General features: G+C 35.7%; 1 long non-coding RNA gene across 1 annotated transcript in view; it reads left to right on the top strand.

Annotated features, from left to right (window-relative positions):
- LOC149749292 (uncharacterized) overlaps positions 1 to 14157 on the top strand; it is a 61086-nt gene that overhangs the window by 36207 nt on the left and 10722 nt on the right. Inside the window, exon 3 of the long non-coding RNA XR_016392972.1 lies at positions 13894 to 13986. This is a non-coding gene — a long non-coding RNA (uncharacterized LOC149749292). The remainder of the gene's footprint in view (positions 1 to 13893; positions 13987 to 14157) is intronic.

Below are 14157 nucleotides of genomic sequence, written 5' to 3' on the forward strand. Positions count from 1 at the left end.
GAAAAGGCAAAATTTGAAGTGATAAAGGTTGAGCATTTTTCGCAATTGAAGAAAGCCATTGCTCTTCAGGTAGAGAAAGCACACTAAGACTCACCACCATAGTAAATTATGATGAAACTGAAGAAGCTAAAAGACAAAGAGGAAATATTGAAAGCAGCAAGAAAAACAGAAAAGACAAATTGCAGACAAAGGAATAACTATTCAATGTACAGAAGACTTCACGTTAGCAAGACTGACATCAGAAAACAATAGAATAATATCTTATCAAGTTGAGAGAAAATAAATGTCATCCATGAATAATACACCCAAACTATTGTTTAAGAGTCATATTCAGACAGATTTTTAAAATTTATCATCCTTAACCCTTGCCAAAAGAACGTCTATAATACTAAGATAGGCTAATAAGAAAGAAGGAAACAACCCAGAGTTGAAAAGTTGTTGGAAAAAGCAATAGCATGCAAGGAAATTACTGTGTTGTTATGTTTTTAGAAGACATCAATTATAAATAACAATAATAACTGTAAATAATAAAGGTAATAGTAGTTTGGGGGGATTTTAAAATGTAGAATAGAAAATAATAATAAAAGCGTAGAGGTAAGAAAATTTGAGATAATAAATTCTGGCAACAATTGATAAAATAAATTAGGCAAGCTATAAATTTAAAGTAAACAGGAATAACAGAAGTATAATGAATATATAGTCTAAGATAATAGAAAAGTAAAAAGAATTTAAAAACCCTATCAATATACTAGAAGGTAAAAAAATCAGAAAAAAGATATTAAAGGAAAAGCACAGTAGATTTTTAAAATATAAGTATAATGTCAAAAATATCAGTATCACAATTAATGTAAAAAACTTAGATATACCCATTAAAACATAGAGTTTCTACAAATAGATATAACCAAAATTTGGGTATAGGTTATTTGTACATACCTGTTGATACATCTACATATAGATTTACACCTAAGCATTATAATAAGAGAGAAAAAAATTGAAAGTAAAAATTTTGTACAAATATAGTAAGTAATCATTAATCAAGTAAGGATGGTATTAATATAAAATATTAATATCAGACAAAATACTTTGGGGCAAAATGCATCATTAATAATAAAGCATAATTTCCAATTAATTTAGGTATCAATCCACTAAGACAATTTTATACTTCTGAATGTGTATTTACCTAACATTATTGTCTCAACCTATATGGGTGTTTATATATAGTATAAATACATATACCATGTTTATATATAATATACATATATCTCATAAATATACAGTGTAAAAATAAATGTACACAGAGATATATGAACCTACACAAGGCTTGAGTTGAGACATATCTAGAAAACTCAGCCCAAGAATTCATGAACATTCTTTAAGTACATGCCTGAAATATTTATAAATTATGACAAGATAGCCACTCAAAGGAGAATAGCTATTTCCACGGATATGACAGAAGTGAGCTGAAAGGAGAGGAAAATAGGGGATCGATGAACCAAAAGATGCTGTGCAAAGTGTTACGGAGAAAATAAACTGGAAGACAGAAGGATGAGCCATATGTATTCTTTTTGTTAGAATTTGATTATTCATTTAGAATTCACATTAATTATAAAAATAATAAAATGCATTGTATAAATTGTCAAGGAACTATATTATTATTATCAAAGTTAATTTGCTTTGAAATGAGTTGCGAAAAATAATAAGGTGAAATTTGTATAAGCACTGTGTGGTTATTTTCTGTTCTGTGTACTTCCTGAAATACAACGTACAAAAAGGACACCCAAGTCATCTTGGTGTGTCTTTTAAAAGTTAGCTTTATAGTTGAGAAAACACACACAGGAAAAAAGTAATTGTTCTAAAATAACACGTTTGAATGTTTCCAACAATTCTATGAATTGATTTTCAATTTCATGGTGTTTTTATTTGTAATACACCTTCAAAAATGCAATCATGTGCATATATTTTATTGAGCAGGTACGTAACACAGGTTAAAGCACCCAGATATATTCAACTGAGTATCTGTCCTATTAGAACACATGTTTCCTGTCTGCCCCTCTTAAATCCTACTGATGTATCATACATTAAAATTTATGGAGCAACACTGCTATATTTAAAATAGATGACTATCAAGGAGCTACTGTAAAAAAAAAATTATGGCGCAAATTAAGGCATTCACCTGAATCATTCTCGCAAAAAAGTTACTGTTTTCCTGGAATACTGGGTGGGTCAATAAAATATCATTAATTTCTATAAGTTCTGAATATTTGAGAAAGTTCTATTCATGTTTGCCCCTAGATAGTCAATTAGGAAAATGAGCCTTTACACAAATTAATACTGTAAATTAATGGAATGTGGCCTGCCTGAGTTAAGGGCAAATAACAGCTCTCATATATTTGTAAACTCAACTGAGACAGAATATTTTTGTAGACTTAAGGAAAATATCATAATATATATTAATACATTATATTATTAATATATTATTTATACAATATTAAAGAACATTTAGATTCACCAAGAACTATCTCCATTCATTTACTCTATCTTTAATACTTTCTTTTATTTGTATGTATTAGTATTTCATAGACTATAATAAAATGTCAGTGTCCTGAAAATAAATTGTAGGCATTATTATTCATCTTTTAATTTTTAATGTCAGAAGGTTTATTGTCAAATTGGTTGGTAACCCAATAAACGAATAAATAATTTCTTCTGAAATTAATTAATTTAAATGGAACTAACTAGCTCATATAATCCAAGTTGAATTGTATATGCCTACTGCATGAAGTTCTAAATCCCTAAGGCAGCTATCTAAAGGCCCTGTTTTCTCTCTCCAGACCTCCTTTTACTGTCCTTCTATGTATCTTATATCTCTCATCTATCTAACTTTTTACTAATCTACTTACCTAGTTATATCCCACTGACCATAAAGCAGTTCTATCACTAGTCCCAGTCCACTTGTGACAAAAGTCCAATTCAGAGATGTTAAGTAACTTGATTAATGTCACACAGCTAACAAGTAGGAAAGCCAAGAGTGGATCTCAGAAATGTCCAACTCCAAATCCATAATTTCAGTCCCTGCACTGTACTGCTACTGCGTGTCCTCTGACACAGAAGTCATACAAATATTTCAGATGCTCTGGCAAATTTCCACATTCTATTCTTGCTCAGCCTGTTCTACATGCTCAGAAAAGATACCGGTCTTTTGAATTTTACAGATTCTTCATATCTTGTTAAAATGAGTTAATGTTCACAAAGCTTTTCCCAATTCTCCTTATTATAACATGCTGAAGAAATGAAAACACAAAGAATAGACTATGGATTTTGTTCAGTTTGAATACTAATTTTGACTATATTTTTGAAGATTAAAATTTCCTAACAATTTTAAAATTTAAAAATGTATTGACACTGTGAATATTTTTTATAATTTAAAAAGTAATTTATATAGTATCTAGATCAGAATGCAAATATCTTTACTACAGGTGTAGAACTGGAGAGCAGGGAGGGAAGAGAATCTGCATATACCCTGTGGTAACTGCAGGAGCAGAGTGGAGGCAAGGGTTATATTTGCAAAGAAGTTGGGGGTGGAGGGAGGTTTGGAGGGAAACTAGGAAAGAGATTTAGACATGGTTCTCAGATCTCAGGACACCAGGTTTAGACTATCATGAAGGAGAGGGTAGAAGCTCCTTTATCGTCCCAGATGAAAACTGAATTCACTGGAGCAGAAAAGACTCAGTGGGCATGAGTTGATTTTTGAATAAGAAGAATAATTTTAGGTTGAAACTTATTTTATCTTTCTATCCACGTCTGAGGCAACTGGACACAGCGTTCTCAAAAACAAGAGGTATGAGAAACTGAAAAAAAATTGATAAATATAAATGCTGTAACATCTGAAATATTATTTAAAAAATCAAGAACTTCTATTTCCATTATAGGGAGCCCAAGCATTATTCTATCACAGGTGGAAATAAACCTCTCTTTTGTTTTAGTGAGAGAAACACAGTCAGTGACAAAGGTAGGCAGATCACTACCAGTAATTATGAAAGGGTCACACCACTGTAACAGCAAAACATCCCAAGATGGGGCAACAAAGTGGGACGTGGCAGCAAAGCAGCAGAGCTTGGTGGTGACGTAGCAGAAGAAATTGATCCCACAGGGTTACAGAAGCAAACAACCAAGGCTGCTAAGGAGAATCAACCACTAACCCAACTCCCTGCCAGGAAATGGGAGGATCTATGGGAAGAACTTGGAATCCTAACAATTCTGCTCGGCAAAACAGAGACAGCGTATGTCTCGTGTTGTTATTCTTGTTGTGATCATGCCTTCTTCATTGTCCTCTTGGCTAATGCAAAAGCATGTGCTATGCAACACAAGAAAAACATTAAACATTTAACATCACCTTCTAAGTGGCATTTAAAAATATAGCACCAGCTGCCTCTGTTTCCAGAGCTGGTCTCATTGGGTAGGGAGAGGTCATAATTAAATTTTCATCTTGGGTGAAATATTGTGCCCTAGATGTTTGCGAGCAGGTCTAATGGGATTGTGAAGAACTTCAGGTGCATGTGTCAATCTTTAGAAGAGCTGATTCATTTCAGACTGCACACTAGCATCCACCCCTTGCCTGTGTATCTGTTTGGTTAATTATTTCTCTCCATTACACTATAAATCCCACAAAGTAACCCTGCAGCATTTTCTTTGCAAAATAAAGCATTATCCTTTGTCAAAGGAGTGCATAATTGCAACAGAACAACAGTTCAAAACTGCTTACAATTGGTTTTTTACATTTGACAAACACAGAAGAGAATAATTGCCTAAAGACAGTGTGTAACCTTGATTTAAATGACTTATTATGCACACTTCGCATATATGCAGCGAAAATAAACTTCTTCGTTCAAAACAAGCTTCACCTGCTGACAAATGAATTTGTTTAGGTTGAAAACAGTATACACTTATAATTCCCTTGTCTGTTTCATAACTTCGCGGATCTTCCATCCACTCCCTTTTTAACTCACTGTGCTTTTTAATCCAAGAGATTGTTGTTCATCTATGCTAACTTTTAAAAATAAAACTCAGTGCAAGTCTGAGGAAAATAAAGAATTCAGTCATACAAATAGGGCAGATAAAATTAAGGTAAGAGTAGTATTCCTGTCTCTCCCTCCCACTCAATATATACACCACTAATGCTGTAACGATGGCTATAGAGAGAGGTAGGTAAGAGCATAAACTGCTACAAATAGTATTTAATGTCCTGCAGATCCTCAGATTATATATATCCCAATCAAGCAAACTCCAGTTTTGTCTTTTTCCTTTTACAACAGGCAATGATAATTCTCTGAATGTTTTGAGAGTTTTGTAAAGGTATTTTTGCGATTTACAGGTAGCTTGGAGGGTTAGAGTCTTCATATACTTTCAAGTCTCCCACCTTAAATGTTGTCAGATTACTGATCAAAATCAATGTGAAACCAGATGAGGTTTCCTTTTTGGGTTTTTTTTGTTTGTTTGGTTGGTTTTTTTTTGCGGTACGCGGGCCTCTCACTGTTGTGGCCTCTCCCGTTACGGAGCACAGGCTCCGGACGCGCAGGCTCAGCGGCCATGGCTTACAGGCCCAGCCGCTCCGCAGCATGTGAGATCTTCCCGAACCGGGGCACGAACCCGCGTCCCCTGCATCGGCAGGTGGACTCTCAACCACTGCGCCACCAGGGAAGCCCCAGATGAGGTTTTAAGAGCAGGATGTCTTATTCCTCTTGAATAAGAACACCATTAAACAGGAAAGGAAAATGCAAATAAGAAAGAGGACAGATCAAAAAGACTTCAAGATATTTGAGAATGCCTATCATGTGTTTTGATATTATTCGCTGCCTTTTCTTTAGTAAAATCCGGACTCTAGCCATTAAGTTGTACTTAAAGCTTTGCAGCAGATGGTGGTCAGTATTAATAGATGCTTACTTGTATCAAGCTGTTGGAAAGTCGAAAGTAAAAATTGCTCAGTGATGGCATGTAAGTAGAGAGGAGGGTTCCAAAGGGTCTGAAAAATTTAACATATGCAGAAGAAAAAAGCCAAGTAATTAAGGATCAGAAACAGAGGGCAAAAGCAGCTGCCCCACAGGCAGTGCATATGGGCCCTTTTTGGGAAAAGACACACTGATATAAATATCATCTGAGCCTTGCAGCACGTCTCTTCGTGATCAGTGTTTTTCAAACAGAAATCAGTGAAGGAATACCTAGCAATCTCCAATCTCCTCTGAATAAGAGGTTTTTGAAAACATATTAATTTTAAAAATTAGATAACAGAGGCATATACTGGATGATTTTAAATCATTTAACCATAAAATGAAGTACAGTGAGGTAATTAAAGCTGGCATTTCAATGTCACTGGATACAATCAGATCCAAATGTCCATTCGTCATTCATTTATTCAATCACACACACACACACACACACACACACACACACAGAGTCTCTGCTATATGCCAGGCATTAATCTAAGACTGAATATATACAGCAGTAATAGGACAGACAAAACTCTTGTTCCCATGAGAATATATGAGACACTCGTGGGATCTGGATAGCAAGTACTATCCAGAAAATTAAACAGGGTGATGTGATAATAACACGCCTGGGTACTGAGTTCAGCAAAACCCTCTAAGATGAGATGGTACTTAAAGTGAATCATGCATGATGAGGAAGAGAACATCAAGGAGAAAAATAAATAAATGAAGTGGAGAGAAATCCAGGCAGACTAGTTAGTGCAAAGACCATCAACACCTATTTTTGTGTGTTAGAGGAACAGAGAAAAACACTGTGACTGACCCTTGGTACTGAGACAGGAACCAGATGATGGAGGGCTCTGTGGTCCAGGACAAAGAGTTTTTGAATTATTGTAATTGCAATAAAAAGGAATCCACATTTTTAAGCTCCAATATTCCTATTAAAAAGATTGCTCTGGCTCCTAAATGAATAATGGTTTATAGTGAGTTTAAAAAAAAGGATTCAATTAGGTGGCTTGTAGGAATCCATTCAAGAAATGAGTATAGCTTATACTCTGATGCTAATATAGATATGGAAAGAAGTAGATGGATTCACTGGGTGAATGTGGGAGATGAGAGGGATGAAACAAAATGGGAGAAGGGTGATGGATCCCTGGTAAATCTCTGATCACATGGATAGGCAATAGTCATATTTTCTGAGTGGCGAAGACTCAGCATTAAGCAGTTTGATGGGAGAAGGGTACTAGGAATACGGAGTTGTGGTTTGGACATTTACAGTTTGAAATGCTTATTGGTCATCTAAGTGGAAAAGTCAAGTAGGCAGGAGAAAAAGGTCTAAAGTTTCAGGGGAAGGTTCAGGGCAAATCAATGACAGAGAAAAATGATAATGCTGTGGATGCTTTAGAATTGTTTAAGAGATTGAGAAATGCTCTTAGAAAACTAAATGATCCACTTTAAGGTCATATTGCTAACATCCAATGTCAAGTGATGGGTGCAGTATCATCCCTTTAAATAGCTAACTCAGAGTAAAAATAAAAAAGCCCCGAACCAAAAAGGCACACTTGAATAGTTTCTTATTCAACGTAATAATTTCCACATATTTGCATTAATAATTAAATGTTATAAAATATAACAAATAATTTTACATTTTTATTTTTTCTTCATGATATTTCCAGTCAATATTTTTAAAAATAATCTCTTTTGACACTTTAGTACCCATTATACAGATTCAGGTGAAACCCTACCAGAAAGATAGTCCTTCTTTTATTAAATATCTTTTGTTTTATGAATATTAATTGTATCAAAATATTATTCATTCTCCCTACCCCCCCCCAAAGAAATTGTAGTTAACAAACTTTCACCAGCTACTTTGCAGTTAAACTGTTTCTTGCAGCTTGTAAGTGGGTTAGATTTATAGTGCTGATTTATTTAAATAAATTCCTTGTAGTTTTTTTCTTCTTCAATGTAAAATATGGTTTTATTTAGCTTTTTAGCTCTTAAATAAAGATGTTTGAAATGTAATTTACTTTTAAGAGTTGAACACTTTGAACAAATCACAATGCATTATATTTTTCTTCAGAGGATATAAGGAAAGATGGAAAGGAGACTTTTGCTACTATTTTTAAAACGTGTTTCTTTATAAAAAATCAAACGTACAGTTGAATCTGGGAAAAATAAATATTTTAAGATAAAAAAGATGACATTCTTTATGGATTTTCTTTGATGATGCTAAAAGATGAGTTAATGATAGTTTCCAGTAGGAAAAACATCTCTTTTATTAAATTAAATTTTCTAAGGTTTTGGTTTTTTTTTTTCATTTTATTTAACATAAAACCCAACTCTCTAAAAGGGTCTCTAAGGTCTCATACATTTTGTCCCAGTTCCCTTCCCAATCTCGTCTCCCACCAGATTTCCCCCAGGTTACTAAAGCTCTGGACACAGGAGCCTTCTTTCTATTAATTCAAAATAAATAGACCAGATCCTGCCTTGAACTTGCTGTCCCTTCTGCTCGGAACACTTGACCCCTGGTTGTCTGTGTCAGACTTCTTCTCATCATTTAATTCTCCATTTAACTGTCATCTCCTGTGTCAGAGACATAATCCCGGACCTCCATAACCAAAGCAGACCCATTATCTTCCACCATTTTTAAGAATGACATTTATCCTTTTCCCAGTTTTATATGCTTCACACTTATCACTACCTAAAATTATTTTGTTTTGAACTTTATATTCACTTCTACTTGAAATTATTATTTATTTACCTGTCTACTGTCAAAGCGTACTTTCAAGTAACTGCTGCCAAAAGCAGTGCCTGCCACATAGAAGAGAGTCAGTACATATTTATTAAGTCAATTACTGATGGATAGCTTGAGGGACATTTTAAAACTTTAAAATCTAGTAAATCTGGAAAATGAGCTCCCGTCACCTTTAGCTCCCAAAAGCTAATGAAATTCCCCTGTGGCACCTTTTTAAAAACTGCCATTTAAAATGCTTATTTATTGCTATTTGATTTATTGCTCTGAGGTAGATGATGTTTTCTGATCACCTAGGTAGTTACCAAGAAAATCCTGGAATAATTATTATAGGAAAGGGAGCCAAACTAGAATGTATTTAAAAATCCATTATGTTCTGGAATTTTGAAAAGTCTAGTTTATCTATTGGACATTGTTCATTAAATAGATGTAACTACACTGTGAATTGTGGGCAGCTCCTCCTGGACCCCATCCGACACCTTGGGATGGTCTGGCATGCCGTCAATGTCCTCCAAGAAGAAGCAAACTGCACTAGAGAGGCATGTCTTAGAATAAGGCATGTCTCTGAGGCTGACACTATTTCTCTCTACAGATAAAGAAACCAGAGGTTCAGAGGGGCCAGTAACTTTTCTAAGGTTCAGGGGTGTGATTGCCAGAACAAGAATTCACCTCTCTTCAGACATGTTTTCCTCCCTGTGCCAGGCTTTGCTATCTCCTGAAACCCTCCTTGCTCTTTTTTCTGGAATGTCCTATAGACAAAACAAAAACAACATGGCTAAAAACAAACTTATCATCAGTGCTCCTTTTCATATTTTCTCTATTTCAGAAAATGAAGCTGTTATTCATATTTTATGAGTTAACCCCCATCTAAATATCCAACCAGTTATCAAACCCTATGTATCCTGCTTCCTAAATATCCCTTGTTTCTGTCACAATTTTCCCTAGGGCCAGCCTTCATTCCCCTTACTGCTGCCATAGTTTAGTCTTGCATCTTTTTTTCCAGATTCCAACATAGAATTAGAACTGTAACTCCCTCTAAGTTCTACTCTCATGACTGACACTGACCTTACTGAGGGAAACATTACTAATCATTTTTAAGCCTTAAAATACTATTAGAGCTTCTAACAGTCTTTAGGATAAAGTCCAAATGCTGTGGCTTATCCTTTAAAGTTCTTCACTTTCAGGGATCTATCTTTTGCTCAAGTACTCCATAACCACCATTGTCTCCAGTCAAGTTGCATTACTTGCAGCTCCTAATAGACTTAATACATTCTAAATGTTCATTCTTTCCCACTTATTGCCCCTAGGTGTAGAGACTCCATCTTCCTGTTCAAGTTCTACTCTTCTTTCAGTTGCCAACTCAAATGTCCCATCTTCTAAGAATGTCCCCTGGACCTCTGTATTTTAATTCGAGGTTTCTTTTCTGTTCCTTTTCACCTTTGAATGCCTATTTCTCAGCATTTACATACTGCACTAAAATAAAGCAGTTGATTAAACTGTGAACTCTTGAGGGCAGTGAATTTCGATTGAGCACCCCAAGATCCCAAGTACTTAGCACAATGTCTAGGATAGAGGCTCTTAATACATATTGCTTGAAAGCATTTAAAAAATGTGTGAAACATGTACTTTTCTATAATTCACAATTTTGCCTGTTTATCAACCTCACTAAGTATCTAGGAAAAGAAAAGCCACTAGATGAGATAATCACTCTATTTCTGCGAAATCCAGTTATCCTTGCAGTTTCCTCCTGGTTGAAATTCAATTAGCTTCTGGGTGGTCTATCTGCTTTTTTTTTTTTTTTTTTTGCAGTACGTGGGCCTCTCACTGTTGTGGCCTCTCCCACTGCGGAGCACAGGCTCTGGACGCGCAGGCTCAGCGGCCATGGCTCACGGGCCCAGCCGCTCCGCGGCATGTGGGATCCTCCCGGACCGGGGCACGAACCCGCGCCCCCTGCATCGGCAGGCAGACTCTCAACCACTGCGCCGCCAGGGAAGCCCCTGCTGCTTCTGTTTTAGTTCCTGTTATGTTCTTCCTTAGGAATGAAGCGTAGTCTAAGCTTCATGTCTGCATTGTCACAGAATCTCAGAAAAGTTGGGTATGAAGGCATAATGAGGTTACCTAGTCCAATCTTCAAAGGAGCCCAAATCATCTATTTTGACAGGTATTCAATGATAATTCATTACCTATCTGTAAATGTGCTGTGACAAATTTTATGGAAGTAATGAAATTTCAGTAATCCAAGACAGCTCCACTATGATCTCTGCTACTGACTATGTTTCCTTGGTGATAAGAAACCCAGGGAGAAGAGATTAAAACTGCTATTTGAATGAGATTAAGGAGGGGGGCTGTTCAGATTTATGATATGATAATAAATTGGCTGCAAGTGAAAAAAAAACAGGAAGAGTATATGAAATTTATCGTTATAAAACAGCACCATAACAAAAGATCCACTAATGGTTTTATGATTAAGGATTTGTATCAAGGGCTTTCTTTTCACTTAGAGTGTGTTATGATCAAAATAAATAAAAGTGTTGCTATTCATGCAAAAGGAGAAAAAAGGTAAATAACACATTTAAATAATTGAAAGGCCTGAGCAAAACTTAAGGGGAGCAAAGTTTGTAATCTTCTCTTAATGAGTTTCTTTCTTCAGTTCAAGACCCAGAGAGATAAATGTGATAATTCTATCCAATTATATGAACATATCCTAAACTTTGCTCACCGTTAACATTCTTCTTTGCTTTCTTAACTCACCAAATTTTTCTTCTTTCTAAATCCCATATGAAAACTATTAACTAGTGTTGTTAATATACTTCAGCAATTTCTTTTAATTTAGTGAATACTGGGTTAGAAAGAAAGATTAATCACAACTTATTAAAAAGGGCATTGAGTTCTATGGTTAAAGAGCTTTAAAAAACAGTATAAATATTTTCATTCTGATTGCAGAATATTAGCTCCAATTCCATAGCCTTATATCCTAGAACTTCTACTTGAATAAAGGAGATAATAAGAGTAATTCTGAAAGTCAGCATTAAAAAAATTATTCCAATTACCTAATTTTCTCATAATCTTTCTTTACCGCCATTGTTGAAGCTCAGACTCTCATCTTTTATCTGTACAAATACAATGTGATATCTCACATCCAGTGCATATATAAATATGTTAAAAAATACCTTTTGCCATAGCAATATTTTCCCATTTTCTTATCTCATTAACTCAACACTTAATATTGAATAGCAACTGGTAAAAGCATTTTCAGGAAAGATTCAAAGAGAATCAAGTTTGCAAATACACTTTTAGTCCTGATTCTGGAAGGCTGTCCCCCTGGGATTGCATCTGATTTTACTTTATTGTGGGCTTTAGACAACTTCTCTCATATAGAGAAATCTTAGGTGGATTTGGTGCTCCCTGTATCTTGAGAACAAGGATATCACTTTCATTCATTCCTGCTTTCACATAGGCTAGCATTAATACATGATTTAGTTATCAAAATAATATAAATCCTACATGTGAACTAGGAAAAGATGAACGAAGATATTTTTATAATTAAGGGAAAACAAACTATCACTAATTTTGCTGGTCGTCTCATAGTAAAACATAAAATGGTGGAGGACAGTGTAACAGAGATGAGGGGGATTTGCCCAGGATAGATTTCACTTAGGGCCCCACACTTTCTTCTGATAATCAATTTCACTTACCTCAATTATAAGTGCCTCTGGTTTTTTTTTTTTTGTTTTTTTTTGTTTTTGCGGTACGCGGGCCTCTCACTGTTGTGGCCTCTCCCGTTGCGGAGCACAGCCTCCGGACCCGCAGGCTCAGCGGCCATGGCTCACGGGCCCAGCCGCTCCGCGGCATGTGGGATCTTCCCGGACCGGGGCACGAACCCGCGTCCCCTGCATCGGCAGGCGGACTCTCAACCACTGCGCCACCAGGGAAGCCCCAGTGCCCCTGTTTTTAAGTCTCCCCAATAATGTAATTTCTTTAACAGATACTAAAAAGATCTCTGGCTTTTCTCATGGAATAAATTTCTTTGCTGTCCCTACTGAGCTATAATCCAAAAGGAAAAAGCAAGAATCAATTACTAAATACTTTAGAAGAAACAGCAATTTTGTTCATATCTCTTTCTTCTTTCTTCATTTATCTATCAAGTAAATAAAACTAGTGAGAAAGGATGTCAGATGGCTCCGTGACAACATGTCCTTACAAGTCAAAGACCTGGGCACATACTGGTGACTTGAAAAAAAATGTCTGCAGAAATACCTGGTCATCTCGAGAGACTATTTAGTTGCTCTTGCCTTTCTCATTAAAACTTTCAAGGTGAATGAATATGCGCTCCTAAAATATCACCATTTTAAATCCTGCTTGATTTCACAGTCAGCCCATTGATACCATCTTAGCAGATACACAGCTGGAACTTTTCTCATATGAGTCTAATGGCCTTTTCCTTTAATACCCTACCTCCTTCAGTTCTGCCTTTCTAGACAGCACAACATACTGAGTGTTATTTCATACCAGGATACAGGCTGTTCTTGCCTTCCCTTTCTCCAGATTGTATGAGGGTCACAGTGAACAACAGCTTCTCTCATGTACTTATGCAATATTACAAAAGTCAGGGCTTCTTTCAGCTTTGAGCTTATTATTTGGAGATTTGAGTCCTGACTTCATTAACTGCTTGATTTATTTTTTGCCTTCCCCTAAATTCAAACTAGCACCGGTGCCTACATATTTCACTGTGCGTTTTCATCAAGTTTTTAAGTTCTATTTGCTTTTTGACATTGCCTCTCCCATGATACTAAGAGGAATGTAAATTTCAGGGGTGTCTTTATCATATTAAATAAATACTACCATCTTTCTATTAAAAACAACTCTGGTTCTTCAGCCATTGAGTTTCTTTTATCCTTCTCTTTAAGAAACATGGAAGTTCAGGATTGGAAAGGAGCTAGAGATCAGCAACCTCAGGCTCCATTTAGTGCTTGAACTTCTGGAGTTCGGCTCCAATATGTCCTGTTATATAGAACTCATTTCCTAAGAAACACCATTTCGTTTCCCAAAGGCTCTAATTGTTAAAAGGTCTATCTTTTTATCAGAACTGAATCTGTTACTTTCTTTCACTGTTCTTTGTAACTTCTGAGTAACACAGAACTTCTGAATTCTCTTCCCTAGGACACCGCTTGATGACAGTTCCTGTACTTTCCTCTGCCGGCTCCAAACACTTCCTCACCTCTTACACAAGATGATCAAGCAGCCCTCCCAGTGGTAAAACCTTGTCTTCTTAATTTGCTCCAGGCTGTCAGCCTTCCTGACATACAAAACCAAGAAATTATACTGTTATATGTAGAATAAAACATAATAGTACCATCATTTCTTGCATTCCGTATATTGTTCTGTAATTAGTGTAACTTAAGCTTAGAATTACCTTTTTTGGGG

This window comes from Delphinapterus leucas, chromosome 4 (genome assembly GCF_059928025.1).
Source record: "Delphinapterus leucas isolate spDelLeu-1000000601 "Yukka" chromosome 4, BTC_Dleu_Yukka2, whole genome shotgun sequence".
Lineage (NCBI taxonomy): Eukaryota > Metazoa > Chordata > Mammalia > Artiodactyla > Monodontidae > Delphinapterus > Delphinapterus leucas.